At 43.9% G+C, this 22892-nt stretch overlaps 1 long non-coding RNA gene across 1 annotated transcript; it reads left to right on the top strand.

Annotated features, from left to right (window-relative positions):
• The first annotated feature begins 896 nt into the window (after nucleotides 1-896).
• Nucleotides 897-7346, top strand: LOC134157929 (uncharacterized). The gene is made up of 2 exons (XR_009962535.1): nucleotides 897-1099; nucleotides 6403-7346. It is a non-coding gene; the product is annotated as an uncharacterized LOC134157929 (long non-coding RNA).
• Nucleotides 7347-22892: the final 15546 nt, after the last annotated feature.

Here is a 22892-nt window from a genome sequence, read left to right as displayed (position 1 = left end):
TGTGTGTGGTGTGTGTGTGTGTGTGTGTGTGTGTGTGTGTGTGTGTGTGTGTGTGTGTGTGTGTGTGTGTGTGTGTGTGTGTGTGTGTGTGTGGGGGTCGGTACCACAAACCGCCCCCCCCGACCCACAGGCGGGAGGCCTGAGTGCCCCTGCTGACGGGGCAAGGGGAGCTGCAGTGGAAGGCCAGCGCCTCTTTGCCCTCAGGTGAGGCCCGGCTGTCGATGTAGCGGCCTGTGTTCCTTGAGTGGCAGTCTGCTAGGTCGCTGTACCCTGCTTCCTCAGATTTCTGAGTGCTCCACTGACCTGGCAATGAATCACAGAGTCAGCTAGGTTGGAAAAGACCTTTAAGATCATCAAGTCCAGCCTGACCAAGCACCGACCGATACCTCCTCCAACCCTGCCGTCTCCCAGCCCTTCCAGCTAACTCCCAGTTACATCCTGGGCATGATGTGCTGTGGTATGGAATACCTCTTTGGCTAGCTTGGGTCACGTGTCCTGTCTCTGCTTCCTCCTGGCTTCCCTCCTCCCTGGCAGAGCATGAGGTTCACAAAGTCCTTGGCCAAACCAAAACATCGCTGTCAGCTCTGTTCCCAGGCCGAAAGTCAAAACACTGCACTGCACCAGCTACCAAGAAGGAGAAAAATGACTGCTACTGCTGAACCCAGGACATCCTGTCACTTGTTACTTGGGGAAAAGAGACCAGCCATCTCCTCACTCCATCCTTTCAGGTAGTTGTAGAGGTTCCCCCTGAGACTTCTCCAGACTAAACCTCCCCAGTTCCCTCAGCCGTTCCTCATCATACTTGGGCACCAGACCCTTCATCATCTTCGTTGCCCTTCTCTGGATCTGCTCCAGCACCTCAATGTCTTTCTCGTGGTAAGAATGGAACACAGGATTTGAGGTGCAGCCTCAGCAGTGTGGGTACAGGTGGTGATCCCTGCTGGCTCTTCAGCTCTGGCATAAGCTCAGTTTTGAAGAAGAACCACTCTGAGCCTTTCTCAGACACCTGGAGAAGAGCTGCTGTGAGTCGCCTGCAGAGCTGGGGGTGGCACAGTGTCATCACCACTTACGTATTCCAATATGGCATTTCTTAAAATGGGTAAAACAGGTGATGTTTGGAAAAACCTGTGATGCTCCCTCTGTTCACAGCCTGATGAGGTACCGGCTGGCCTGACTGCCTTCTCCTGTGGTCTCCATCATCGGTAATGACTTAACTGCAGTGGGGCTGTCCTCACTGCTGAGGAGCTCGACACCTTGTGAGGGTTGTGACAGGTACTAAATGCTGTGCCTTCTCCAAATAAATGATTTATTTTTAATAGGCAAATAATTAAGAAGCTCTTAGACTCTTCCTGTTATTACTGCCTCAGACTAATCAAGTTGGGTATGTTTGGAGACACCACTTGTATGCTTGTGAAAGGACTGGTTGGGACAGGTATATTTTTCATTACTTTTGCAAAGATAGAATCATAGAATGGTTTGAGTTGGAAAGGACTTTAAAGATAATCCATTTCCAACCCACCTTCCACAGGCAGTGACACCTTCCACTAGATCAGTTTGCTCAAAGCCCCATCCAACCTAACCTTGAACACTTCCAGGGATGAGGCATCCACAGCTTCTTTGGACAACCTGTACCAGTGCCTCACCACCCTCACAGTGAAGAAATTTCACTTATTTACAACGACTTAAAAATAAGAGAGATTAAGCCCAGCAGTCAGGGTCAAGATGAAAGGCAGAAGCACAGTAATACCTAGGCCTCTTTTCCTCCACTTGCACATACTTCACTGCAGCAGCCTGACACAATTGAAATAAATGTAGACCTCCCTTGAACCCTTATTCTTAGGGGACATGACAAAATACTTTCAAAAGACATTATGGGACCTAAAATGCTTAATGTTTCTAATGATCCTGGACTTGACAGAGACACTAGGGCACAGGGTACAATTCCCTGTCCCTCATCCTCCTCAGGCAGTAAATTACACAAGGCTTTCTTTGTGCTCACCTTTTATCTCCTCCTCCCCTGCTATCTCTTCCTTTGCTCCAGATATCAGTGCCCCCCCTTTTTTTTCTCAAGATCATCTAGCTGCTTACATAATCTTGATTAAATTTATCAGTCATTCTCTGCTGGTTTTCACCTTCAAGAAAAAACCTTCCCCTACTGTTGCTATCTCAGACCTGAAGAAGGGACTTCTGCTCAAAAGCTTATCTGTTTTTTTTTCTAGCAGCAGCTAGCTTGATAAGAGCCCCTCTTTATACAAACCACATATCTTTAGCAGTGGGTTGAGTGACAGGGGAACATTTGGCTCCTTCTCATAGTGTAATATGCAGCTAAAAACATCCATTTAGTAGGTGTGCTTCAGTTTGGTTTTCATTTGAAGAGATTGTTCTAGAAAAAGGGATCTTCCTATAGTATCGAAACCTCTTACAAATTCAGCGGTTGGCCCTGTCTACTGGAGTCAGGGTAGAAACCCTTTGCACAAGTGATGAGACAGATGGACCTTCAGGTTGCTTTGCCTGTAGGTCTCTATTCAGAGTTGCAGCTGTGAAGTAGGAGGTATTACTTAAAAATGCGTCAGTTAAATAGGTCAAGGCTCCTGTGTGAACATCAATTTGACGTGAAGTTATGCTAAATCAATATCAAGTGGAAAAAACCTTTAAATGAGACCAGAAGTGTTGACATGACAAGGTTTTCATCCTTTTAACCTGAGTGGCTTTTAAAATTGATTCAAACTCAGACAGCTCTGAATAAATCCCAGGACTAAATTAGTGATACTTTAATTGGTGTAGGTTTTGCAAGAAGCACTTTACTGAGGTACCAGTGCTAAAAATTTCCTGTGATGCCATATTAAGAGATAATTCTGTCATGTGCTGATATTAAAAATGCCTTCCTCCCCCTCCCCAAAATCAGCATCATTTGAAGAAACCCTGAGTGTTCCACACCTGCTTTCTGTGTCTGTGCAGGCAGCCCCTTCAAACGCCTCTCATATCCAGGCAAGGTTAACACATTCCACAGTGTTAGGATAAAAAGGTAGTCCCTCTGCAGCAGGATATTTTTAGGTGGGAAATGACAGGTTATCCTGACAGTGTACTTCATCTTTGGAGACATGTGAATCCCCAAGCACTGATGAAAGTCCTGTGTTTTTATAGATGGGGTTTTTAATATCACTTGAGGTGGATTTTCTAGGCAGGTGTCCGCAGTCTCAGGAGAATCCTTTCTCATGGAAGACACAGGTCATTGTGAAGTATTGCAGTGTTACTCTCACCAAATATTAGCAACTGGGCATGATACAACTTTGTGTCTTGGATTCAAATGGCAGATGACAGCTGATACTTCACTGTTCTTTCTCTAAGTGAGCAGTACGTTTTCAGCTCATTGTGACCCCTCCCACTGAGCTGTATCAAAAGGGAGGAGATCCTGCCTGCAGCCAAGTCTCCAGCCAGGTGCAGTCAGTGGAAGGAAATGAGAGGTGGGGCTTGGCTAAGACCTAAGGGACATTCTTCTAACCTTTGTAAAAGGCTGAGACAGTCACAGTGTATATAAGTGTATAGATATATTTATCTATATTTATATAGATATATATATCTATTTATCTCTATCTATATATATTTTAATCTATGTATCTCTATAGATAGATCCTGGTAGAGAGAAACTGGAAAATAGAAGTCTAAACAACCAAGTGAGACCTGGCACTGTAGAGAGGCCTGGCAGGGCAGCCTGGCAGTGCCCAGTGCCCTCTTCCCCAGTGCATCTCCTGACTCTTGCACTGGGAGAGAAGATGCACAACAAGCCTGTGATCAGCTTGTGTCTTCACAAATCTGGCTGGAATTTATGACTGAAACAGGAGCTGGGACTTCGTAGCCCTGCCTTCCACATACCCAGATGGAAACTGTAGTTCTAACTGCTTTTGTTCAAGTTCTTTCCCCACGGGGGTTAAGGGCACTAAAGAGGTCCTAAACCTTCTTATTATTAGGTTACACAATATAGCCAGCCTTTCAGTCCCTGGCAATCCTTGGAGATTTTTGGATGTTCAGCCAAAAGTCATTATTTGGATCTACACTGGCAGTGTACTAAGACAGAGTCCCAGGTTACAAGATTGGTACTTGGAAGAACTGAACTTTGAGCATCAGTGTAGTTTATCAGGTCTGATCTATTCACAAATAGAATATGTCAGACTGGAATAGATAGATAAAGAAATCCCCAAAGAATCACTTTTTAGGATATGAGAAAGGTCTTCAGCTCAGCAACTCAGAAGAAATGCAGGTGTTGTTACACTGACGTTACAGTATTTACATTTCTTTCTGGTTCAGCTGGGTCCCTGAAAATCCTCCGCTGCTTCCTTGGCTATACACCCATAGCTCAGTTTTAGACGGCTGGCTGCACTTCTTCAAACAGACAGAGAGGTCACTGCACAGCTACGAAAAGCCTTTTTGTCTGTGACATTACACGCATCACTCCAGCTTACCTGAAACTCTCCCCGTGGGGGTGGATGTGTGAGGGTGTGCACTGCACATGCCAGGGGATGCTGAGCTGATGCTATGCTCCATATGGGCGCTCTGATGTTATGCTCTTGAGTGCAGAGAGATGTCATCAGCTACAGACACAGGACAGAGAACTGGGCAGCAGTTCTGCAGAAAACATCTGGGGTACTGGCAGATCCAAAGCTGAACCAGAATCACAGAACTATGGAATCATAGAATCTTTTAGGTTGGAGAAGACCTATAAGATTGTGAAGTCCAACTGTAAACGTAGCACTGCTAAGCCCACCACTAAACCAAGTCCCTAAGCGCCGCAACTGCATGTCTTTTAAATACCCCCAAGGGATGAGGACTCCACCACTTCCCACTGCCCACTTCCCTGGGCAGCCTGTTCCAATGCCTGACAACCCTTTCAGTGAAAGAATTCTTCCTGATATCACCTGTCTTACCTATTTTAAGAAAAGCCCATGCCATATTGGAATATATGTGGTGATGTTACATACAAGAAACTTCTGCTGTCTTAAAGATGTGAGGGGTTGAGCTCTAGTCCATGCTGCTAATACCTCCTGGAGAGCTGACTCCACCTTTAGCAGCACACTTTGGAAAAGATACGGACTAATCAGCAGGGGTTCAGAAAAGCAACAGGAATAAGTAGAAGGAATATGATTTGGTTTATTTTGCTGTAAGAGAGTTTTGGTAAGGCATTGGAAATGCTTCCCAGTACTGTCAATAGAGAAACAAGGAGTATGCTATCTACCTAGTTCTCTGTCCCTGCAGGTTTTTGAGAACAGTCCAGAAACCTGCTCAGGTGAGGTCAGAAAACATGCTAGATCTACCATGAATGACATGGGTAACAGCTGATCCCACCCCACAACAGAGAGACAGACTGCCTCTAGATCCTTTCCAGCCCTCTTCTGTCTCACCCAGTGATTCTTAGATGAATTATGTGCTGTCATTTACACCTGTTTAGGCAATTGGTTATACAGTTTGGATAAAAATAATGTTCTTATATCACTATGCAGAATGAAAAAGAGGGCTTGGAAAAGGGAAATTGTCAGAAAGGAATGTGTTTGTTGTCCTGCATGGCAAGATGGGCCTGCATGGAAGCTTTAATCCTGGTAGAGCCCCTGCTTTAGTCCTATTTAAACACAACACAGTACAGTCCTTTGACTATGACTAGAGATATACTGCAGAAAGGGTTTCTTACATGCCACACCTAAGGGGAAGGATTTGACTACTTGTGCTTGCTGGGACACTTCTTGGTCTTCAGGCAGTAAACCTGGATGTCTCTTCAGAGAGATCTGCTCTTACAGCAGTTGATTTAGAAACTTACCCACAAACATAACCCTGCTCCCCCAAAAAACATAACCCCAAAACATATAATCCTGCTCCCTCCCCCCAGTATGTCAGCACCAGCCTGGCTGTTTCAGTTGCTTTGCAAAGAATGAGGGTGGAATTCATCCTGTTTAACCTCCGCAGCAGAGATGGCTCACCACTAGATCCTTTTGCTAAGTGAGCTGAACCCAAGTTCTTACAAAGTAGCAAGGCCTGTTACTTAAGGGAAGGCAAGCTGGGTGTGTAGATGGTGGCAAGGCAGCAGTGTCCTCTCCAGCAAAGTCTCAGTCCCATGGTGCTCCAGTGAGGCCAGTGGAGCGGACAGTCCAAAGTCAAGCCAGGGCTGGGATATGCAAGACACAGGGCCAGGCATAGCACAGCTGCAGCACGTAAAGCAGATGGGGAATGAGGAAAGGGCCTGAGGGCAAACACAGCTGCTGAGACGTGGGGAAAGATGGCCCCACTGAGGCTGCTTCCAGCTCTGTCCCACACAGCTGCTGGTTGTATTGCAGTCTGGGCCAAGGTTATAACTTCTATCTTCTATGCACAGATGCCCTTCTGAAGCTGAACAGCTTTTTTTTTTTTTTTCCTGAGGCAAACTAACCTCTGTGTTTGATTTTTCTCTTTGAAGACACTGAGCTGAACTGTATCCTCAGTTAACTTAGCAACACCTACACAGAAGACTCAAAGAAGACTAGACCTCTGTGTTTTCCCTCCAGATGTAACTCCACTCATTGGGGTGCCAGTGACATACGGAGATACCCCACTAGATGGCGGGACAGGAGCCGGTGGATGGCAAGCCAGGCTCCACTTGTCTTGGTAGGAGGTTTTTCCATTGGTGTTGGTGCCATGCTGTATCACCTGGAATGCCCTAGGACCAGCACAAGAAAAACTTGATCTTTGGCCTGTAACTGATACAACCTCTCTGGGCTCCTGGCCAGTTGGATGCTGCACATAAATACCATCCTCTTTAGATAATTAGCATCCCCATGCGATGATCTTGGCTCTGTTGAGATTTTAACCATTAGAAGGGCTAATCCTGCCATGCTAAACTCACTCAGCTGCCATTTTTCAAACTGGCATTTGCTTCATGAATGTTTTGAAGCCTGAAATTGAGTTCTGCCATTTTAATGCATCACTGCATGCTTTTTAGTTCATTGTTATGCGGTGTAAGCTCTCAGTCTTGTCAATAGAGAAATAGTCATCAGAGCACGGGGCATGTTAATGGTGTTATTCCTAAAATTCTGGCACTATATTTGGCAGCAGGTAATAAATAATGAACACAGTTACAACTATAAAGCAAACCCTGTTGCAGATGTTCCAGAAAATGGCAGGAATGGCATTATAAGGAAATAGGTAGATCAACCTTTTGGTCTCCCAGTTGTGCAAAGCATCACTTTAAAATACTGTAGAGGAAAGTAGGCAACAGGACTGGAAGAATTTTGGAAAACAGTTTCCTAAATGGCAATCCATTAACTTGAGTTCTTAACACTTGTCAGCTGCAAAAATAAACCTGCTATTATTTTCAAAGATCCCAAGACAGATTGGTTATTTATTCTTTTCTGATAAGAATTTTGTGTCTATCATATTCCCCCAGTCTGTGAAAATCAAAAGGGACAAAGGATATGTTAGAGCGTTTGGAGGTATCACCCAGCTTCTGAGTGATTTAGAATTGCTCTGGCTTATATTGGTTTAGCAGCTGTGAAATGAAAGTTTTAATGGAAGGATGGTAGAAGAAGCTGTTTGATAATTGTCCCCCACAAACATGCTCTGAGAAGAAAATGCTGATCTGTTTATCTGTCTGTAGATGGCTGATAATCTCAGACACTTCAAGATTAGGGTAGGAAGGGACCTTGAGAGGTCAATCAGTCTTCTTTCAGCATGGGGATTAGTTAGACATGCACCACTCCGGAGAGATGTTTGCCTACCTTGTTTTTCAGATCTCCTGATAGTGGAGATTTCCATCCTCCCCTGCAAAGCAAACATTTACTGAAAAAGGGGCTGGGGGATGGGTTCTCCCATTCCCCTGTATTATAAATAAAGGATGGATCATAACCTGTATTAAAGTGAATTTAGGGGTCTGTCTGTTGCTCAGATCATTATGGAGCTCAGTCTGGCTCATTCTACATGGACACTGGGCTGCACAGTTCCCATATGTATAAAAAAAATTTCTGTATTAGTTGTCAGCACTTTCACACAGGATGAAGAGGATGTTGCTCCTCACTGTTTGATTCCTTCGCTTGGGCCAATGGGCACATGGAAATCTATCTGCAGGGCCATGATACTGTAGGTAGAGAGGAGAAACAGAGGAGCCGGCCCATCTCATGTGTTTCTACCAAGAAGCTTTACATATGAAAGAAGCTTAGCAGTTTAGCTAATGGATACAATTTAGGGCACAATTGCCTGAAGTGGTAATAGATACTTCTGTGAAAACAGAAGAGCAGTCCTCAGTGTTGATCACAGGACTAAACTATTACTGAAATGTTAAGAAAGAAATAGAGAATAAAACCAGAAATAGAGAGTAAAACCAGAAACATCCCTGCCATATGTATGTCTGCATACACAAGCAGAGAGTAAATACATATACATACACATACACACACATTTTGTATATAACTGCTGTATGCCTGAATATCAAATGCCTTGTGCAGTTCTGGCCTCCCAGTGTTATAAAAGTAGTAACAGTACCAAGAAGAGAGGCAAAGAGCAAAATAATAAACTGTAACAAGACACAGCAGCTTTAAAAAGAGATAGCCGGGCTGGTGGGTATGATGGCAGTCTTTGAAATTAACAGTGACACTGAGAAAGTTAAAAATGTCAATTATTCACTGCCTCTCAGCTATAGCTCTCAGGAGCTATGGGAACATCAATAAAACGATGAGGTTGCAGGTTCAGAAGAGGCAAATGAAGGTTCCTTTTAACATCCTGGGTATAGCTGTATTGTGGAACTTGTTCGAGGATGCCATGAATGCCAACATTTTAGACTACTGCAAAAGCAATTAGAAAGAATCATGGAAAAAAATGCAGAAAGAGCTATTAAGCACTTCTAGCTTATGAAGAAGTGCTTCAGGCAAGGACTGCTAAAAACCAGGAAATTTAACACTGAAATGTTACCTTCCTATGCATAGATTTGTAGGTTTGTGGGATAAAGGGTTTGGAAGAGATCTCCCATATCCTTGAATCCCCTTTATTAATGTATCAATCACATGCAGCCTCATGGAGAGATGTTCCTAGGAAGGAAGATGGAGAAAGAAGATCATGAGGAGGCTAGGGAATAATTTCTGGCTGTTTCTCTGCCCTGAAATAACCCTTGGCGAGCTGTGGGGCCATGCTGAGGTGAGGAAGTACCACTGCCCACTCTGCCTCTCCAGCTCCAGCTATCCTAATTGCAGCAGCTGCTGCCCTGAGGATTTTTCCTCGTCTAATTCTGCTGTCTCATAGTTCTGACCTGGTTTTGACATTTGAAAGAGCAAGTAAAATCCTCGTGTCAGGTGGTTTAGCTGCTGTCAGCTTCCTTACTATTTAATGGCCGAGCCCAAATGCCCAGCCAAGGTGGTGTTGCATATCCCTGGGTAAGCGAAGGATTATGGAGGTACTGCAAGGTCAGGCTGTTTTGTTTCTGCTATGCCAAGAAATCATGTCCACCCTGTGCAGTCTTCTGGGCAGCCTCAGGCCCCCTCCATCTGTCTTATTTTTGAGATGTTCTGCAGTATGGTTCAGTCCTGTGTTCCTCTACCCGTGGCTCACTGGGCATTAAATGGTAACAAATTTCCCACCTAGGACATCCTGACATATGTGTACACCTCAACCCACAAACATTGATATGTGTGCAAGCAAACAAAGTGCATCAAGAGATGGAAAAGACATATATGTACATCCAAAGTTGAGCGTGCGTATTTTGATGTTGTAAATGAAGACCACAGTAGCCACAATGTGCACAGAGGGGCAGCCACAACATCTCAGGGCAACCTGTGACAGTGTCTCACCACCCTGGCAGTGAAGAATTTCTTCCTAATATCTAATCTAAATCTACCATTTTTCAGTTTAAATCTTCTGCTCCTTCTCTTTGCCACTACAGGCCCTGGTGAAAAGTCTCTCTCCCTCTTTCTTATAAGCCCCCTTTAGGCACTGGAAGCTGCTCTGAGGTCTCTCCAGCGCCTTCTCTTTTTCAGGCTGAACAACCCCAACTTTCTCAGCCTGTTTCCACAGGAGAGGTGCTCCAGCCCCCTGAGCATCTTTGTGGCCTCCTCTGGATTCACTCCAACAGGTCCAGGTTCCTCTTGTGTTGGGTCTTCAGAGCTGAGCACAGTACTGCTGTGGGGCAATCACAAGAGCAAAGTAGAGGGGGAGAATTACCTCCCTTGACCTGATAGATTTTCCTAAAAGGTTGTGCCACTCTTCGATTTTCAAGAGTTCAACAGCTTGTGTGGGAGCACAATATGCACCTGGGACACAACACATCAATTCCTGTGGGCCAGAACTGGCATTCACGGTCACTCTTCTCTACAGCAGCAGTCAGTGCGTAACCCTCCTGTCACAGATTCTCCATGCATGAAATGAGGCTACTGATGTTTATCTACCTACTGTGAGTGCTGATGGAACAAATCGTTATTACCCTATGGTGAAACCAGGAAGAAACCCCACTGAATTAATTACTATATACAGGCGTAACTGGAGAAAAAAAGGAGGCTTGGGGGCATCTGCTCTTGCAGCACAAAGCAAATGATTCTTCACTGAGAATGGCATGAATATGGAAACTATGCAACAGATGCACTGTGCTGAACAAATGTATGTAAATGATTCTGCTTGTCTATTTGGTGTACTTCCTCACTATTCATGAGAGGTTTTGTGCTGAACGTCCACAAGAAAAGCTAAAGAGTTGGTTTTGGTTCCAGTGAGTGCTGCAGACATGTGTCAAGAGCATGCAAGGTATGGTGTGCTAGTGCTGCCTGGAGCTGTGGTCGGCCCCTAAATGTCAGGATAGAATTTGGCCTCTGCTTTCAAACTCCTCTGCAGCAAGACAAAGGGGTCAAGCCCCGGCCAGGGACCTAAGAGCAATGCCATGGAAACTGGGACAGTTTTTTTTCTATTAATCTGAGCTCATTACTCACTCCTTTGGATTTCTGCTGGCAGCCAGTGCTATTTAAAGACTTGGCTTTTGTGCACAGCCTATACTCACATGCATCATATAATAAACACAGTCAGAAAAAAAGCAAATTCTCCGTTTGTTCATTGAACAGTTTTGCTGATGACGATCACGAAATGCACCATTTCAGATTCTGCATGCAGTCCTGATTTATAAGCACTAAATTTGGGCTTCCATCTTTGGGGTTCAGTCCCTTTATTCATAACATGTACCTGTGGGCAGAAACTCTGACCACACAGAAGTACCTTGCGGACTTATGACTAACAGCTCAGAAGGGCAATATTTGGGATGAGATCCTTGATGAAGCAGGCTGAGTATTACAAAGTATGTAAGAATTGCAGCCTGTGCTCACAGTTGCAGAGACACGAACAGCAAGAGGCACTGCTCCAGCCACTTCTCATTGCCAGTGCAATTTCATTTGTATTCAGGATTTTGAAGCCCTTTATTTGCCCTTTTACACCATTAATATGAAGGACCTACTACCTTAAAAACTGTAACTTGGAATAGCTATGGATTTACCAGGAGGCACAAAAGGGAGAAAGACAGGTTTGTGCTGTCCCCCCAGTATCTCAACAATACTGTTATCATCCATGTATCTATCTCAAAGAATTAAACATTATATTAACAGACAATGTTATCTACAATGTTAACATTAAGTAATAAGAAGTATTTTTAATATGAAAACTATGTGAGACTGCATATCCTGCACCCATGGACTTGCATATATAACTACTCTTGGAGAATGTACTAGTGATCAGATAGCTTTAGCCTTTTAATTGTAACTTTAGTCTTTGAGAGGTGGTGAGCTTGTGACTATATGTGCTCACGTTCTGTCTGACACAGTAGTAATATTATCATAGTATCAAAGAATCATTTAGGTTGGAAAAGACCTTTAAAATCATGGAGCCCAACTGTTACCCCAGGACTGTGAAGCCCATCTCTAAACCATGTCACTGAGAGCAAATTGATTTCCCATCATGATCTTCAGAGTCACACCTTATGGCTGCTCCCTTATAGTAGCGCCACGCCATATAGCTGCTGCCCCTACCCTTCATGGCCACCCCCCCTCTCCCCTTAAGATCTCCCCCAAGATCTCCCCTCATGGCCACGCCTCACAGCCCATGGTTGCCCCTGGTCTCACCTCGCGGCTCTCACCGCTCATGGCTGCCCCTCCTGTCCCCTCACAATTTCCCCTCCTGTCCCCTCACAATCTCTCCTCACGACTGTCCCACCTCTCCCCTCACAGTCTCCTCTCATCCCTCATGGCTGCCTCTCCTATCCCCTCATAATCTCCCCTCACAACTCATGATTGATGCACCTCTTCCCTCATGATCTTCCCTCATGGCTGCCCCTGCTCTCCCCACACAATCTTTCTTCACCCTTCATGCCCACCCCTGCTCTCCCCTCATGATCTCCCCTCACACCTCATGGCTGCCCCTGCTCTCCCCTCAGGATCTCCCCTCATCCCTCATGGCTGCCTCTCCTGTCACCCTCACAATCTTCCCTCACCCCTTGGGGCCGTCCCTGCTCTCTCCCCAGGATGTCCCCTCATCTCTCATGGCTGCTTGTTCTGTCCCCTCACAACCTCCCCTCACACCTCTTGACTGCTCCACCTCTCCCACCATGATCTTCACTCATGGCGGCCCCTGCTCTCCCCTTACACCTCAAGACCGCCCCTGTTCTCCCCTCACAATCTTCACTCAGCCCTCATGGCTACCTCTCTTGTCCCCTCAGGATCTCCCCTGACACCTCATGACCACCCCACCTCTCCCCTCATGATCTTCCCTCATGGCCACCCCTGCTCTCCCCTCACAATCTCCTCTCACCCCTCATGAACATTTATCAGAAATCTTTCCTAGTAATGAACCCAATTCTCTCTGTCTCTCCCTGCTTCCTTTGGTTCTGTATTTCATTCTATAATAACCTACAAGAACCTGCTAAACATCTCTCAGTCCTTGGAGCTGCATTTACCATCCCACCAGGATACTTAACACCAGCAGAGAATCCTGAACAAGATTTTCAACAGCACCTGTGCGGCGAGGAGACAGATTTATGAATATTAAGATGACTGTAGTTGCTACATTTTTTTATCATGTAGTTTCCAAGACAAGAGCTGTGAGTCACAATGCAATGTTTCATTTTCTGTGTGCTGGCAATTGACACTATGGCTTTATTTTGACTTAGTTGAAACACAATTTTTTATGTTACTAGTGTACAGTGAGAAGAAATTAAGCCAAACAGTGAAGATTTACAAAATTTTAGATGTAATCCTTTTATGATTTCCCACTTATTTTTCAATGCTTGCTCTTCAAGGAAGTGCATTTGAGCATTTTTAAGCTAAGAAGAATGGTCTGAATTATTATTGTGTATGAGCATAGTTGGCGTAATATTTTAGCCGACGCATCATCATTATTGCCACTGTTATTATGAATTAACATGTTGAATATCTGTACTGTATTAGGGTACGGTAAGTTTGCATTCCTCAGGCAAGCTTTATGTTTACAAATGCTTGTGATTAATTTATAGTTAGTATAAAATACAGCACTATAGTTACTATAAAATACAGTACAGTATAAAATACAGCAAAATACATTGCCAACAGTCATGATGCATTTGCTACAGGACCTTATGGATTCTCTACAAATGTATAAACAACTTTAATTTGCACTACTCTTCCTTGTTTTCTTGTGGTCACACATTTATTTTGTAAGTGCTGTACGTTCTTCTCTTTGCACTGCTTGCAGTAACTCAGACATGAATCCATTAATGCAATTACAGGAGTGTGAAGCAGAAAGCAGAAGACTTACTTTTTAATTCACCAGCACTGAGTGACCCCACAGTCAGGTCATGCTGCTTGCACTGGCTCCCGTCTGTGGTCAGGAGAGGTCTCTGGAGCTGGTTTTGGAACCTGGCACAGACTCACTCTGTCATGCGCTACTGGGGGGAAAGTTCAGACATTCAAATCTGGGCTCAAAACACAGGCAGTGAGAGCTGAGATGCAGTTCTGGGAGAGGGGATTTATTACATATTTTGACCTGCTCCACAGAGCTCCTGACTGCCCTTTTGACTTTTAAATTTCATGTTTGCAAGCATCAATTCAGGTATGAAATAAGGTTGGGAATGGGGTGGCAAGTATTTATCTGTGGCTTTCAGTGATGGCAAACATATCCATTTGAGATTTTAAAACTGAGGTATACTGGAGCCATGATGGACCAGTGCATTAATATGAATAAAACCAGACAGTCTCCATTATCAAAAATTTCTTCCCCTCTACTCCGCTCTCGTGAGACCTCACTTGCAGTATTGTGTACAGTTCTGGTGTCCTTAACATAAAAAGGACACGGAACTGTTGGAACAAGTCCAGAGGAGGGCCACGAGGATGATCAGGGGACTGGAGCACCTCCCGTATGAAGATAGGCTGAGAAAGTTGGGGCTGTTCAGCCTGGAGAAGAGAAGGCTGCATGGAGACCTCATAGCAGCCTTCCAGTATCTGAAGGGGGACTATAAAGATGCTGGAGAGGGATTCTTCATCAGGGACTGTAGGGATTGGACAAGGGGTAATGGGTTAAAACTTAAACAGGGGAAGTTTAGATTGGATATAAGGAAGAAATTCTTTACTGTAAGAGTGGTGAGGCGCTGGAATGGGTTGGCCAGGGAAGCTGTGAATGCTCCATCCCTGGCAGTGTTCAAGGTCAGGCTGGACAAAGCCTTGGGTGATATGGTTTAGTGTGAGGTGTCCCTGCCCATGGCAGGGGGGTTGGAACTTGGTGATTTTAAGGTCTCTTCCAACCCTAATTATTCTATGATTCTATGATCAAAAATTCAAAGTGACGACTATTATGCTTTGCCACCTTTGAGTCCTCACCCCAATAGGCACAGTCAGCTAAAATCAACAGAGCAAAACCTATATGACCTCCGAGCAGTGTTTGAACATACACCTCTATATTTACAGTGTGATACTTAATGTTGGTGTCTCTGCATGTCTTTAGGTTTAAAGTGCACTAGAAAGGATCATCAGCTCTATAAATTCAGCTGCATCTTTTGCAGCAGCACCTTAAGTGCTAGTACATGTGAAGTGTTTTAACATTACCTTGTCTAGCCTAATATTTCAAGATATGAGGTTAGACCCTTGGTTTAGGATGAGCAGTTCTTGGCATCCTGACAAAATCTGCCAGACATATTTTGATCTTGATTTTCATTCAAAACTATTTTTGCCTTCAAATCTTATGCCCTGAGACCTTCACAAAATAATAATCAGTCTCCCACCACTGCTCTCTGAAATCTGAAAGCTCTGCCTTTCCAAGCATTTTCTCAGTGCACTCCTCACAAAGCTAAGAGAGATCAGCTAAAGCTTTGAGGTAAACCTAGGTCCATTTAATAAACCTATCACTCATTAACATTTACATTGCTAGTTGTTTCAGGGCATTTGAAGTAAATGAAGCAGGGAAAATAGAGGAAGAAATGAATGTCAGTGAGAAGCTCTAGGCCCAATGCCGTTGCCACTAGTCAACAAATGGCAAATGCCTCCAAACCTGACAAATGTGCTCTAGGGTTGCTAAAACTGTTGGGAGAAAGAGCACTGGATGTTGTGACTTCTCTGAACAATTGTTTTCTGGAGAACTGATATATTTTGCAGTGGACTTAGAGGAATTAAGAAAAAACAAAACAAAACACATATCTGTCCAGCTGAGCTTTCTGGGTAAACTTATTTTGCTGAGGAATGTTATTTATGAAAATGCAAAAATGCTCTTGTTGTTTCTAATGCAAAACAGCAAAATAAAATACAGCTTTGATCATAAAATCCCAATTTTTATTTCTACTGCTATGAGAAGTGCTGCACTTGTGACAGTGTGCCAAGTATTCTGCTCCTAATGCTGTGTTCCTGCAACACGTAAAGGAAATCTCGAAGGTCTCACTGCTGCTGCAGCTCTGAATCGTATCACAGTTGGTAGGGGATCACAGCATAGCACAGAGCTCCTGCAGAGCCTATGCGGGCTTAAGTAAACCCTTAGAACAGTATTTCTGGCAGGTACCCAGAAGCCAGTGTCTGGCTAAAGCTTAGAGGGCTTTTCAGAAACAACTCTTCTGACGCTTGACACACATCTAGGTGTGTTAGCATTTAGATCAGAAAGACTGACACATAGCTATGTGTTAACATGGCCAGATGAGAGGGCAGCTCAGTCTGGGATCTATACCCTTCTGCAGTGGAGATGAAGGCAGTGGTTAAACTTAAGATCTCTTTTGCTGATTAGAGACTTGCTGAGCTAATTGGATGAGCTCTGTTCAGATAAAGCAGATGGAGCTGCAGGAGTCTGCACACCACTGTGATTTCTCCCCACCTAGTATTTAACCACACAATTTAAATGCCTCTACGATGTGCCAGGTATTACGGAGAGAGTAAGATCATCTCTATCATATGCTTCATTTCTCTTTCCACCTCTCCTGTTCCTTTCAGGTGCTGTACACTTCTTGATCAAAAGCCATCTTCTGGAGTTTCCCTGCTTCTGGAACTGCTTCTGTACTGCAAGATTTTAGAAATACAGAACATCCTGTTTATAATTGCCAAAATTCAGTGTTACAATGGAGTTTGCAGTGACAACATCAGAATCAACATCAGTGTTGTCATCTGCATATTACTGAGAAGCATTTGAAATGAAGTTGTATAGCCTCTCTAGTTATCACATTTTCAAACATATACACCTATTACAGACACCTTTCAGGTGGAGACCATAGTTTCAGATATAAAAATAATAAAAACAGTGGATATATGTCTTCTGGAACCATATATATATATATATATATATATATCTTCTAAAATCCAAGATATTTCAGAATTACAAGAGCTGGGGTAGTTTCCTGTAAGATTTACAGATATTACAAACCTTCAAAGTTTTAACTCCGTCCAGGGTGAAGTATATCATCTACTGCTAAGTCCTACTCTTCAAACAGCCTGAAGGATGGCCATGCTGGGTCTTCTGATGTGTGACTGTGCAGTGTTGTGGTCTTCCAGGGTGCCTCAATACCTCCTCCAGGAAATTCAGCTCAACCTCCAGCCACTTTCTTTGGAATGTTTTGGCTGTCAGACTGATGAAGGCATCAAAAGTAGCTTTCACCAGAAGCAATTTCCTCTGGAACAAGCTACCTAAATGCCTTAATCCTCATGTCAACTATTACAGAACTGGCAGACCATCTGTTTTGAAAAGATCACTTATTCTTTTCACATACAAAAAAGCTCTTGTCATTTCAGACAGTCTAGCACCAGTAAAAGCTTCTGCACAATTTAGACATGCTTGTCCTGCTCATGTCTTGTCTCAGCCTTCATTTGCACTATCTTCTCTCATCCATCTATGTCACTCTTAATTGCTTTTTTGCTTGTATTCTCTGTCTTCTTGCTGGCTTTGCACTTGAAATGAAAAGTTATTAAAATTATAGGCTGTGTTTTTGATTCTATAGGACTGGATTCTCCATGGCCTTATAGCTGAAACAAGGCCAACCCATCTCCTACATGAATTAGGCTCTGCATTTTTAGCTGTACTGTAGGAGTCCATGTGAAGTCCTTAGATGAGGTTTTACACATGGTCCAGCTGGTAGCCTTCAAGTATCTGAGCAGTTTCTGTGCCATGACCTTGAAGAAGGATGGAAAATGTTGTTAGTGCATTGCGTGATGTCCAGGGAAGTCCACCTCCTCCTCACACTGCAAGCCAGACAGGAGGCCAGAGGTGTTAGTGTGGCATCTGTAAAGAAAGAGGCTAAACACACACACAGACACACACTGCTTTCACAATTAGTTCTACTTTATTTGCTCAAGCATGGTAATATATAGCATACAGATACAAGTTAAGCCATGAAGCCAAACAGCAACTACATCATTCCCAGTGACCGTTTTCTGTCACTATAAATTCCATTCTATAAACAATCACTCCCCAGGCTATTTCCCAGCCTGATCTTGCACACAAACACTCCCTGGCTTACTCAAAACTCAGGTGCACTATCAGCAATTCTTCATCTTCTTCTTTGATTAACCACATAGCAGGAACAGGACGGCTTGCAGTTCCCACAGTTAGGATGTGGCATTAAAGGCAGGATACATACTGCAACCCCTCAAATGCATTTGCTGTTCTAGGTAATTGTGGCTAAGTCTTGCGGAACGTTGAATCATTCTAATAGTTTGAGGTTTCCAAAAGGGAACCCACTGCACTGCTTCCATTACACTGGTGCTGGTGCCAATCTGAAGCCAGTTCAGTTCCATCAGTTGGCAAAAGCCTAGATTTTGATGGGCGCCTTCTGTAAACTTAGTCAGTTGAACCTGCTTGCGAGTCAGATGAGGGTTATCACCAGTGTGAGCAAAGGGCCAGAACCATGTCTGGGAATGGGAACAGGAGGTTGGAATGTAAGTGAGCATCCTCCTTGCTGGCAATGATCTACACTGGTGCTGCCATGTTGCAGAATACTTTTATTGCAGCTGTGAGGCACATAGCTGTGGTCACTGCTGCTGCAACCTAAGGCACGAGTCCAAAAGCCAGCATGCAGTGAACCCTGTGCGGGGAAGGATGACTATGGGAAATGGAGGGAGGTGTTTGGACACATCAGCTGTCACGTTTCTGTAGAAGCTCAGGGTGTCTATCACTGCAGTGTGTGCCTGTCCAGCCCCTGAACCATCTCTGCTTTCCCACTCTATTAGGCTTTGTTACTGAAGTGAGTGGAGATGCAAGCTCCCACCTGCGGCTGCTGCTTTGCAGTGTCAGCAAGGAATCCCACTGCACACTAAATATACTGACTTGTCCAAGATATGTTTTTCATGACAGTTGTACATATGTCCTTTGTGTCAAGGACAAAATCCTACAGCTGTTTCCCCCTGCTGTGCAGAATAACCCATCTTGCTCAAGGTTAACAGCAATCAGCTCATCTTGGCCAAACACAGTGTTAATTCTGGGACCCTGGTGTTGTCATGCCTGTGAGTCAGCAGGTTTGCAAAGCAAGGAAATACTTCTTCAGAAAGCACTCTGTCTTTTCAAAACCTTTTAATTTCAAAAAACTTTGTGATGATACTTAATTTTACAAAATTTTGTAATGTACATTTTTAAATTGAAAAGGAAGGAAATGGCATTCAAATCCTGCTAGGAGAAGCTGGGTTACCCAAAGCCAGACTGTGGTAAACAGAAGAAAAGATGGATTATTTGGGTAATAATTTCATGCAAAGTATTCTATAGGTACTGTGGGAAAATGATCAGAATTTAGGAATCAGGAAAGAGAACAGTGAGGCTCCTTTAAAAACAACAGCGCTGAAATTTTGAATTTTCCTACATAGGTATGTCTGTGTTTTGATCAACCTGAATCCTGTCCTTGAAGGACATGGGCTTGGGTCACCTGCCACCCCATGTCACTGTCCATTGTCTTGTATGAGTCACATTTCTCTTGCTGTAGAACTATTTCAACTGCAACTCTGCTTTCGTAGGACAGTCAAGTGCAAATATGTATTTCCCCCAGCAGGTATTTCCCACTGCCAATCAAGGGGTGTACTTAAAGTGGTAGAAACCATACCATACATACCATGTTCTTTGGCGTCACACTGACCTCTCTGTCCTTCATTCAACACTGAATAACCTCCTCTTGTGAAAAAGGTTAGGTCATATCTTACACCACGTGCTGCCTGTTTTATAGTTGGGCATAGAAACATGTTTGCTTTTCCTTGAGTTGCACCTACTAGCATTCACATTGGCATCGCTTCTTGCAGCTGCTACTTGGTTAGCTGCAGTGCCATGTTGGACAAAAGCTTCTGTGAAGCAATTGTACCTGATTTTTATTTGGCAAGTGATCAGAGGACAACAGCCAACCTCTCAGATCACCTGTTGAGGTTGGAAAGTGTTCTATAGTAGTGAAAGGCCTTCTGTAGCACTTTCCTATCTGAGAACGGCTTTTCGTTCGTTCATTCAAATAACATCAACACCGTGACATATATAGGGATTATTATCTCTGTAGAGAGTATCAGAAATGAACAGAAATCAATTTCCCAGGAACTGCGGGAGGATTGCAACACTTCCAGAAAATTTTGCCTGAATTACAGGTTTACATTTATTAGAATTGTCTTGCTGGGAACTCATGCTGTATAACTCTCTTGTCCACTCAAAGCCTGGAACTGTTCTCAGTTCCTTCACCCTCAAAGCCAGGAGCTGTCCTCTGTTCCTTCACCTTTTACACATTATAAACAAATAACATGGTCCTTTTATACCCACAGAACTAGGATATGATAAAGACCTTTGGCTCTTGCCAAGGCCAGAGCCCAAATCAGATTACCAGAAAACATTAACAAAAAGGCTACAAAATAACATTTACTGTTATTCCTGCATTGGTTGCTTTCTCATTGAACTCTGCACAGCAGAGTCTGTTACCAAGGCAGAAACTTCAGTCTTGATGATTATCTTTTAAAAAATAAACAAGCCTAGTTATCTCGCTCTTTCCCTGCAGATTGTGTTCTGTATCCCAAGCCTTATTCTCCTAACTCCACAGCCCACCTGAAATGCATCACAAGTAGGTGGACATGGCTGCAGCTGAGGCTTTACCCCTGGCAAACATGATGGAGGAACTATGTGATATGTCTTGTAATTTTACACATGCCAATAGCATGTTGAGTGTTTATTTTCTTCCAACAAAGTCGTCTGCCGTATGACTGGGTGTCAGATTAACTCCTTCTCAGACAGAAAGTGCAAACACCAAAGATGAGAAGGCTGTGGCGGGGCAGGAGGGGATTGGCTCCCATGTGGCAGACTTGCTTTCATCATGCAGCCAATAGATATGAACAAAGCTAATTAATTATGTGACTAACAATCATGAAAGTTTCTGAGGGACAAAGGAAACTCTCCAGTGGTTACAACTAGTTTCAGAACAACAAGGAAGTTTGAATAATGCCCATAACCATCTGGGTCACTTCACTAACCATTCATTTAAGCAGCATGTCACTGAGCCAAACTGTCTTCACTGCTGCAGAGATCAGCTGAGAAATTATTTTACATTGTAAGTAGTAGTGGAAAAGGTCAAACAAGAATCAGTGCACAAAAAGCAGAGTTCTCTGGCAGAATTGTTAGAGGGTGGTCCTCTTTCGCTTAAAAACTGCGTGTGGAAACTCAGGAGTGGTAAGGTTAGTGGTCTGGGAACTAATTAATTAAACAGGGGCCCCACACAGCCCAGCAGGAAAGAACTGGCCTTTGGACAAAACTGTTGTAAGACTGTGCAACCAGTAGCATACCGTTAGCTCATGCATGGTTCAGAGACATGTGAAAAGATGCTGAGCACTAAAGTCAACTGCTGACATGGCACTGATGTCAGGCTCAAGGCAGCCTGCCAGAAATAGTCTATTGGCTGCTGATAAAAGCATTACATATATTGTAGTATGAATCTGACTGAAAAGACAAGAAAAGAGGTTGTTCAGAGGACTCATCCGAAAGCCACTAGTGGTAACAAAAGTTAGCCTGAATTCCTTTGTATTCAGAAGTACAGGGCTGAGTACTAACAGGTACTTATAAAATGTGACCAGGTGGAAGCTGCAGCGTGGGAGCAGGAACTGGTTTGCATCAGAGATAATCCAAACGGGCTGCCTGTGTAAGGAGCTGGCCAAACTGCAGGAACAATTTAAGGTCAAACTGGAACTGAAGTCCTTAAAGGGAAACAGAAATTGGGGAAGTCAGGAAACAGAAGTGGCTGTCCTGCTGAACCACTCAGCGTTAGAATCAGTTCAAATGATCTTCAGCGTTAGAATCAGTTCAAATGATCTCTGTGCAAAAGGAAGGAGCCACTCAAAGTTTACCCCAAATAAGAAACTAGCTGCTGGAGATACAACACTTGGAAACTACTAGACAGTTTTTTTAGGAGTTTAGGAGGGGTCTGAACACGAGTACAGATTCTGAGCTGTGAGTTTGTACCTACCTTCCAAGAAGCCCATCTGCAAAGAGAACTTTGTCACACTGCAACTGAAGCACAAGCTCCGTGGGCTGCCCACACTGTAACAACCAAAATGAAAACTTCTGGGAGGTCTGTGATGGACTTTGGTGGTTGTATTTTCACTACATGTATGAGATGTAGTGAAATGTATTTTCACTAAACATATGAAGCATTTCCAGCACACTGGGACCCAATTTTTAATTCCTTATGTTTTACTGACACATGAAAGTAAGGCCACAGGCAGCTACTTCGTGGGAGCTGAATGGGCATTAACCCCTTCCTCCACCAGCCAGTAAGCTTAAATAGTTTCTCAGTTGCTAGCCTTGCTCTGAGATCAGTGAGGAGAGTAGTACTGCAGGATGCTTTGACCTTTTGGGGTAAGGCATGCCATCCAGTTGCAAGGCAGTGGAGTGACAGTGGCAGCAGGGTAGACCCTACAAGTAGGTCTGGCATCTCCTCAATCAGAAAGGGAAAGTGCTGAGTTGCCAGAACAGGTTGCCTTTGGGGGCAGAGGAGGAGCTAACTTCAGCTACTTCAGAGGGAGTCCTGGGCTCTGACCCAAGGGAATTGACTAGTTGCCCCTTCATCTAGCCTTGGTGGGCTGGTCACTGACACCTGTACCGCAGCTGAGACCTGCCCTTTTGGGTAGCCCCTCTGCCACCATCAGTGTCCCCCATAGCATACCCTGAGCTTTCTGAGTGGGCATTGGATATATATTTACAAAGCAATGTAAAGCTGAGTGCATAATTTCAGCATTGGTAATGCAAAGAAATTGCATTAGAATTGCACAAAGCTGCATAATTTGACTAGACAACCTTTGAAGGTCCCTTCAAACCCAAATATTATATAATAATAAAAAAATCACCTGTGGAACTATATTGTCAGAAATAGTTAACCGGGTATTTTAAAGAGCAAAGTAGTTATTTAAACCCACCCTGCCCCTTTCTGTTCCTTCTCAGAGAAGATATCCAAGTTTCCTGTACCAATTTAAGGAAGCTTAACC

Source organism: Pezoporus occidentalis, unplaced genomic scaffold, assembly GCF_034315485.1.
Source record: "Pezoporus occidentalis ecotype Australia unplaced genomic scaffold, CSIRO_AGI_Poc_V1 ctg122, whole genome shotgun sequence".
Classification (NCBI taxonomy): Eukaryota; Metazoa; Chordata; class Aves; order Psittaciformes; family Psittacidae; genus Pezoporus; species Pezoporus occidentalis.
The sequence above is the reverse complement of the archived record's forward strand: the minus strand, read 5'-3'. Positions and strand labels throughout refer to the sequence as shown.